Raw genomic sequence first — 8,351 nt, 5'->3', positions numbered from 1 at the left:
CAGTCTCTCCCCCCTCCGCTCGCGCCCTCCCCGCGGCGCGGCTCGGGCACCCGCCGCCTCCTCAGCGCTGCCTGCGCCGCCAGCGAGTCACCGGCGGGGCTTCTCCCGGCTGCTGCCAGCGGCTGCTGCCAGCCGCCCCCACAACCATCCTCCTCCTCCTCCTCCTCCTCCTACTCCTCCTCCTCCTCCTCCTGCCGCCGCCGCCGCCGCGGAGGGCGCCTCCCCCTCCCCGCGCGCCCCCCCCTTGCCTGACAACGCGGAAACGCAGCGCCCCGAGGAGGAGCGGCGGCGGCTGCCGTGGCGCCCGGCCTCGCAGCGGCGGAGCGGCCGCGCATGCGCGCAGGCCGCGCCAGCACCCGGATGTGGCGGCACTACTCCCACCCCCCGCCGCGCCGCGCCGCGCAACTCTGCGCGGGGGCCGGGGCGGCGGGGAGTAGGGGGCGCTGGCCTCCTGCTGCGCCCGAGGGGGAGCAAGTAGCAGGCGGGTGCTGCCGCGGCCAGAGCGGCCCCCGGGGCGGCCGGGGGAGCTGCCCCAACGGCTGCGGGGGGCGGGGCGCGTGTCGCTCGCTGCCAGGGTAGCGCCGAAACCGCCCCGGCGAGGCGGCAGGTGACTCTGGTCCTGTGTTGTCTCCCGCCGCCGCGGTGGCGCGGAGGAGCCCCGTCAGAGCGCGCTCGGGAGGGGGAGCCGCCGCGGGCTGGAGGCGCCACGAGAAGAACATTTCAAATGAAAGTGGCCGTTAAGGGCCTGCGCGTCAGGAACGGTCTGAGCCTTTTCCCTTAAAAACGCTTTGCAAAGCATCCCCCCAGATCCTTCACGGTAAACAACACGTTACTCAAAGTTAGGTACAGTTGTACAGTCCTGGCTTTGGCGAAGAAGCTGTTCACGGTGAGAACCAACCGGACCCACGACTACCACGCAGCTAACACCATCTTAAGAAGTCACCTCCAGCCCTCACTTGCTAAGGCTAGTCAGTGGGGTTAGGAAGATGCTTCCTTTCATTCTTAAGGCAGCAAAACTAAACTAGGCAGATGGAACAAAGTTCGACTTCTTCACACTGACCACTATTGTGCAGAAACTTCGGGTTACATTGCTTACCTTCCGCTTTTATTTTTTATTTGTAGATTGTATTTTTGGTTATCTTTTCAATGGTTCAGGTAATAGTCATTATTCTTGCCTCCAGCATGATGTATTGCTGAGGATAATTATTATTTGTTGCTCTTTCTTAAACTTTCTTTTTAGTAAAATGAAGAGAAAGCTCAGTTCTCACTTTTGGAGAAGAACTTGGAAGAACTTGCACAGGTGAGATTCAAGACATGGGCTTGCATCCTTGTCTGCAGCATGAATGCCTTAGCAGTAAAAGACTCGGCAAACAGCAAATGTTATCCTTAAGCGGTGTTTTCTGCAAGGCATACTTTATTAGCACAGTAAATGTATTTATTAGCATGTATGTATTTATTAGCACAGTAAATGTATTAGCAAAGACTAAAAGAATAACAACTGGAACATTGAGGGGTAATCAGAATGCAGCAGAATAGTTATGATGCAGCTATAATAATTACCTCAAAAGTAAAAATTCCACCCTCTTCTCTTAGACCTGTAACACCATGTCAATTTAAAGCCATATTCCCTGCAGGTACATGATGTATAAGCATTTAAAAGAAACCAAGACAGTGTACATGTTCTAATGAGGTGATTGAGTCATGAACTTACAGAGCTTTTCTCTCATATTACCAGGACTGTTGGACACTTCCTCAGATCGTCTTGGTAAACATGCAGAAGAATGCTTCCAGAGATGGCGTAAGTCTAAAAAATATATAAAAGAAGTAGACTTAAATAAGGATCAGTAGATATCTGATACAAAAATTAATTTAATCTTAAGAGAGCAATGTAGGTATTTCTAGTATGTCTTTAATTACCCATTATRTATATTAGCTAGTGGTTTATAAGTTATAGAAATAATTAATGTCTCATTTTCCCATCTATTGACAAAGGCTTATTGTAACACAATAAACTGTGAAGAAAAATTCTGCAACTTGACCATGTTTGACTAAATGGTAAAGACTTAGCTTTAGAGATAAAGGCATTGGTATATGTCAGACATATATGTATATGTATAACTTCAAGAATGTAAGTAAGAGTTCACCTGAGTCCTGTTGTTAGTATATGGGCGAGGCCCTGCAAACCCTGCTAGTTCTAACTTTAATGTCACAGCTAGTCTCATTATTTATATTATTATTCACAGCAAAAAAACCCTCACAGCTTGCAGATGAGTTTGAAAAACAAAGGTCTTTATAAGCCCTCTTTTTACATGCTACAGTCACCATCATTTCCCAACTTCTTTGTACCCAGTCCTTGAATGCATTTTTCACTGGACCGTAAGTTCTTTAGAGGAGAGATTGGATTTCACTTTCTGTTTGGAGTTGCACCTGACACAAGGAGGACCTTAATCATTATTGTAACATTGTACCAATGCTTCCAAAAACATTAACATTTTATGCAAATGATGTAGTACAATAAATGCAAGGTTGAGACAACAGCAATTCTCTTCCCTCACACTTTCTGGTTGATGCCATTCAACAAATCAGTGTTTTCTGGGACTTTAATTCCAGCTTCTGTAAAAAATAAGCAGTAACCTCCCCTCACACTGGGACTTCAATGGGAGCTGTAGCAGGCCTTTAATTTTATAGTTCAGCAAACATCCTCCTTATCTCATCTCTTAGGATTTAGCTGCTATATTTCAGAGTTTCTGCTGATCTGTATTTCAGAGCAGCTCTTACCCAATAACCACATCCTCTGTTTACAAATTAAACTGCCTCTGCCAAACCTCCTTATTTCGTTTTGCCTGCTCAGACCTTCCGGCCTCTAATATCTGAAATCTCTTGCCAGTGTTTTATACACCAGTCCAAAGCCCAAATGTCTTACATTGCTGGGGAAGAAGCAGTCTGACCCAACTAGTTTGCAACATCTCTGTGCTCAGCTGTCTCAGAGTTCCAGCTGTTACAGAGCTGCTGTAAAATGTTCATGGCTCACTCAGCCCAGCAGTGCGTCTTAATTGGCCATAGAAAATCCCTGTCCCGTATGTCAAATGTATCTGCTTGACTTAAGTCATCTTTGCCTAACTTACCTAACTGATCCCCTTATTTACTGCTCTTAGAAAGGGAGAGAGAAGCTCACTTGTTCATTTCTGAAATCGGTATGCTACAGATACCATATAAGCAACCACTCTTCCTTATAGGCATTTGAGGCATGGTACAGTGTTGACCTACATACCAGTGTGATCCCACAGACTGTTAGTTGCTGTAGGTCAGACTGCACTTATTGGGTCCTTTGCCTCAGGATAGTCATACTAACTTTATGGACAACTGCAGAGTGCAGCCATCACTGTGCTCTTTTTTTTTTTTTTTGGTAGCAAACCGCTGGAGTGTTAGCATGAAGAGAAGAGAGAATGGTGGTGGTGCTACACAAGCCACAGTGAGTATAACCCACTCAGTCATAATGTATGCTAAGATTTGGTGGAGTAATCCTGGAGCAATAGGTAGGTAGTAAAGTGACAAGTACAGGGCCACTGGCAGTATTTGTCATTAGCTTGCATATAAGCAGCCCCAAAGTGTTATTGGTGGCTGTATCCGGAGAAGGCAGTGTGCTCCAGGTGATTTGCACACCATAATAATTATTGCACTATTTTTTGATGAAAAAAGGACCATCAAAAGTGTCCTCAAAATCTCTGCTTGGCCTCTAACCTCACTAAACCTTTAGACAGAGTCAGTCAATCCAGGCTTTGGAGACTGACTTAAGATGCTTATCCTTCCTGAGAACTTCTTAAATGGTGCTTCAGTCACTCACACTTCAGAGTCAGAAACAACTGGGACCTAGCCAAATATTTCTTTGCCATAAATAGAAAGAATCTGGAAAACATTTTTGAACTAATCCTGTTCTGGTTGTTCTACTCAAATGTATTGGACAGGGCAGCTCCAAGTGAGTTTTGGAATCTTTCCTGGCTTCTGGGAAACTGCTCAAACTCTCTAGACTGAGAGCTGTTGCCAAACAAACATCTGTGATTTTCTTTCTTTTTTTTGTTCTTTTGGCCAATAGTCTGTATTGATGACAAACTCTAAGGAGGACTTCGAGCTACAGGTGAGCTCTGATGCTTCTGCAACTTACTTTGAGTAAACCATAAACAAGAAGGAAATGAAGACTGTCTTAACTGGTTGGCTCCTGGGAAAAAGCTGATAGTGCTTACCATAACCTCAGATGGAAATGAACTGTCAACTGTTTGTAAAGTCACCTTTTTCAGAAACATCCTGATTGACCATGCCTGTACCAATGCGATGAACTCCTGCATCTGGAAACCAGTATGGTCTTTGACAGGCTCCCAGATTATTAAAGACCTTTTATTAAAGACCCATGGAGCAGTGTAACTGACAGCTTATGTCACTAGGCTGTATGGACTTGCATGGCAGAGAGAGGGCACAGTCTATTGCTCAAGAGAATGCACCAAAGTTTCCTGCATATTCAGCTCAGCTGAGCTAGCGTAGTGTAGACAAGTACTAAAGGTTTGCAGCATACATTGGTTGTTGAAGTATGAATTTACTTTCTTTATTTTTCAGCTGTGTCTTCAGTACCTAAAGTTAGGTCATCCTAGCAGCACAGTCTGACTGATTTGGCTCCAACTAACCCTGTACATTTATCAGTCTGAAGGAGTAATTTTTTTTTCTGCTTATCGAAATCTTCTTTGGGCAGTGTAGGCACTTAATTAATTTTGTTCTTACATTGTACTAAAAATGCACAGTTCTCTGGTTCATGCAGGCTGTCAATTTACTCTGCTTTCTATGTTCCATTATACTTGAGCCTGGGCCAGCTTGATGTTAAGAGCAGAGGTATTCCAACCCCTAGCCTCTGTTCTCTCCCAACTTCATGCTTTAGTTACAATAGCATTCTCAGCTTTCCTGAACCCTTTAAATTAATCTTTGTGCTAACAAAACAGGCGGTTTTGGTGGCAGAGTATTTCCTTTTCTTTGTTCAAGATTTTCTAGTGTAAAATGCATAAACAATCTTAGAAGCAACGTTCATAACCCAGGATTCTTCCCTTCCAAGAGGATACTGTTTGCTGCATCTTCTTCTGGCATCTCCATTCCTTTTGGGAAAAAAATCAGCAAGTGGAAGATAGGTTGTCTTTCCCTGACATTTTCCTGTGGATTGTGTCTATTTGTTAGGTGGAAGGTTGGGTTTCTGAATTAAAATTTTTGTTTTCTTATCATGGCTAAGCACTGCCAGGGCTAGGCAGCCACTGAATGAGTGGTTTTGAAGTGCAGTTTTGCACTTAGGCTCCTAAAATCCACATCTCTCCTGCTTTGGAGCTGATTCTTTGTCAATTTCTTCCATTCCTAACTAATAATATTTTTATGGATACTTTCTTATGTAGGGATTCATCTTACACTTGAACTAGTGATTTTGGGGGGTTTTGATCTTTGCATATCTAGTGAGAACACCTGCGGAAGAGCTGGCGAGGAGTCAGTGACTGGCAGAGTACGTGGTAGCAGGCCCAGCGTGTGAAACTACACACTTCCAATCAGGGCCAGGCATGCATATTCCGTTTTGTCAACAATGTCTAGCTGCTTCCCGTACAGTAGTTTCTCAAGGTTAGCATAGCTGAGATAAGGAAATAGTTCTAGTAGATTTAAGGGGCCCTTAGGATACAATGAGTCGAGTCCTGCCTGGGCGTCTGACCTGTGTATCCGACCCACGCATTCAGCAGCCTCCCATCGGTGACCCCTTCGCGTGGTTCCTGGGGCTTCCCACACAGTTTGGAGTGTAAAAGTCCTTTATTAAATCTATCCTGTTTAACCCTTCATGAGCTTTGAGTGTCTCTCTCTGCTGGTATCTGACTCTCTCTTGCCTGCCTTGCAGTCACAGTGTATTTGTAATAAAATCATTATTCAGATACTGCTAGTAGAAGTAAAACGTTAAAAATGATGTACAATAGGAACATGTAATAAATTTGATATGTATTTGCAACATTTAAGTTTGCTTAATATGTTGTGGCTGTTTCTTTAGATGCCAAAGCTAAATTACAAGCAATGATTCTAAGGAATTTCCAATTTTAGCCTGGATTTAGGCCACCACTTCAAGATGTAATTAACCCTATGTTCCCTTCAATGCCATTTGCACACCTACTTTAGAACATGCATAAACTTAAGCTACATCAGAAGGCATGCTTAACTGAACTGATGGTGTGATATACTTGCCATCAATACAAAATTTGCATTATTACTTACATTATGTCATTTTGCTTCTGCAATTAGATTTAATAGGTACTTGAAACATATTAATGCAGAATCATATAAGCACAGAATAACTGAGGTTTGAAGGGACCTCTGGAGGTCATCTGGTCCAACCCTCCACTCAGAGCTTTAAGTTAGAATCAACTTCATAGATCAGATTACTCAGGGTCACGTCCAGTTTTTAAATGTCTCCAAAGATGAAGATTCTGCAACTTTTGTTTTTTGCATTACTACAAAATTAAATTACAATTTCATATCCCATGTGCTGCATTTCTCCATTTTCTCATTAACAGTAAGCCTATCCCAGAATTAAAGCTTTAGACATACAATGCTAATACAGCCAGAATAGGTTTTAAACAAGGTGAAGCTTTTATCCATATATAAAAAATATGCACTGATACTTTACATCACTGAATAATTAATATTGTTTCCTATGTATTTACCATACACATTTTATGGTGTTTAGCCAAATATAATACAAGTGCTTCTTCTTACGGTGTCACTTTGAGACCTGCATAACAGAATGAAACAAAATGTGAAATACAATCTGTCTCCATTAAAAGGCAGCAAAATATTATAAGTGAAATCAACACAAGCTTTATAAAATAGTCAAATTAAGATGAAGTATGAATGTCTGCCAAGTGAGGAAGGGTTTTCTGGAACTAAACAAATTAAAGCCAAAATATGATGGACAAAACTAATTTATCCATTCTTAAACACAATTATAGTGCTGCAATTTTGAAAAGGTCTTTCGAATATAATGATCTGTTTATATATAATATTTTGTACAAAGTGTAGCATTTCAGACAGAGGATCTTTCGTCAATGAGTCRTTTTAAGTGACTACCCACTACAAGAAAAAAAGTGCTCACCTATTTTATTACTGTCATTGTAATTACAAAGCTTTAGTTGGAAGGGGATTCCTACTGTACAGTAGTTTAACAATCTAGACAAATACTCATTTAGACTACAGGAACATTAGTCTTTTGTTAAAAATGGCTAGTATTTCACTGGTATTTTTTCTTGTTACTTTAAATTGATGAATTAGATAAACTGCAAGACTAAGAAAGCAATCAAACAGGCTATCCCTTTAGTGATATCAGATCCAAATGTTACCGCTTTTCTGTGAATATAGACACTTCTTGCAACCATGAATCCAGCATTACTAATGCTAAATATATATTTTAATTTCCTAATAACCTCAGTTGGGCAGAGCAATTTCACATTTCAAGACAATTTGAAGATTTCCTATAAAAACAAGAGTATTCAGAGTATATGGTTTTAGCTGCATTCCAAGTGTATTAAACAGTATACCTCCCTCTGTGAAATAGTAGGTTAAATGCAAGGACAGGTGACACTTTCCAGAGAAAGTCTCAGCTAGTACCCCCAAATTTAAGAAAAACATAAGCTCTGCTCTGTATTTGAAGTTAACAAGGCAAATAATTGTTTAAGAGGAAGCAAATGGGTAGCAAGACAAATGGGTAGGAGAAGCCTAGAATGAGCAGGAGGGGTTCTAAACTTACTAAAGTCAAGGAGTCTGACTCCCATTCTTCACGTTTTTTTAGATTCTGTCCCATGATGCTAGTCAGTAAGCTTCTTTAGACTAGGATTTAGATCCAACTGGTATCTTAATCTAAGACTTTTTGAAACCCTAATTGAGACAATTATTTATTAATTATACATACCATTTATAGCACATATCCAAGTAGATGATAAGGCTAAAAAGACACTTTCTGAGAAACAGTAGGAGAAAGTTAATTGGGACAAAGTCCTGTCTCTCTAGGCAAGACTTACAAGGTAAGAGATTATCTGCATTTTATGAACTGGAAGTTGAGATGCACAGACAAAAAAAGCCATGCTATGTTAACTATACAAGTGTTTGGCATGATTTCTATTGCTTCATATAGTTGTGCCTAATTTAGGATCTTTTTATTATCTATTCTTTCTGTCCATTTTGAGTTAATATTCTAAACAGACACTATACTGGAAGCTCTTCAATTTGCATTGGATGATACAGCTTTTTTCCTTTACCTGTAAAGAAAATAGCTCTACTCTAACAATTTTGAGGCA

The 8,351-nt window shown here is 41.6% G+C and overlaps 1 long non-coding RNA gene across 2 annotated transcripts; it reads left to right on the top strand.

Annotated features, from left to right (window-relative positions):
* The first annotated feature begins 617 nt into the window (after window positions 1–617).
* LOC112972353 lies at window positions 618–6,486 on the top strand. Of its 2 annotated transcripts, XR_003255646.1 has the most exons (5): window positions 618–886; window positions 1,241–1,300; window positions 1,736–1,798; window positions 3,411–3,472; window positions 4,094–6,486. It is a non-coding gene; the product is annotated as an uncharacterized LOC112972353 (long non-coding RNA). The 2 variants fall into 2 exon arrangements; XR_003255645.1 differs by having other exon boundaries at window positions 618–1,300.
* The last annotated feature ends 1,865 nt before the right edge of the window (window positions 6,487–8,351 follow it).

This window comes from Apteryx rowi, unplaced genomic scaffold, assembly GCF_003343035.1.
Source record: "Apteryx rowi isolate R43461 unplaced genomic scaffold, aptRow1 scaffold_485, whole genome shotgun sequence".
NCBI lineage: Eukaryota > Metazoa > Chordata > Aves > Apterygiformes > Apterygidae > Apteryx > Apteryx rowi.
This window is presented reverse-complemented; position numbering and strand designations above follow the sequence as displayed.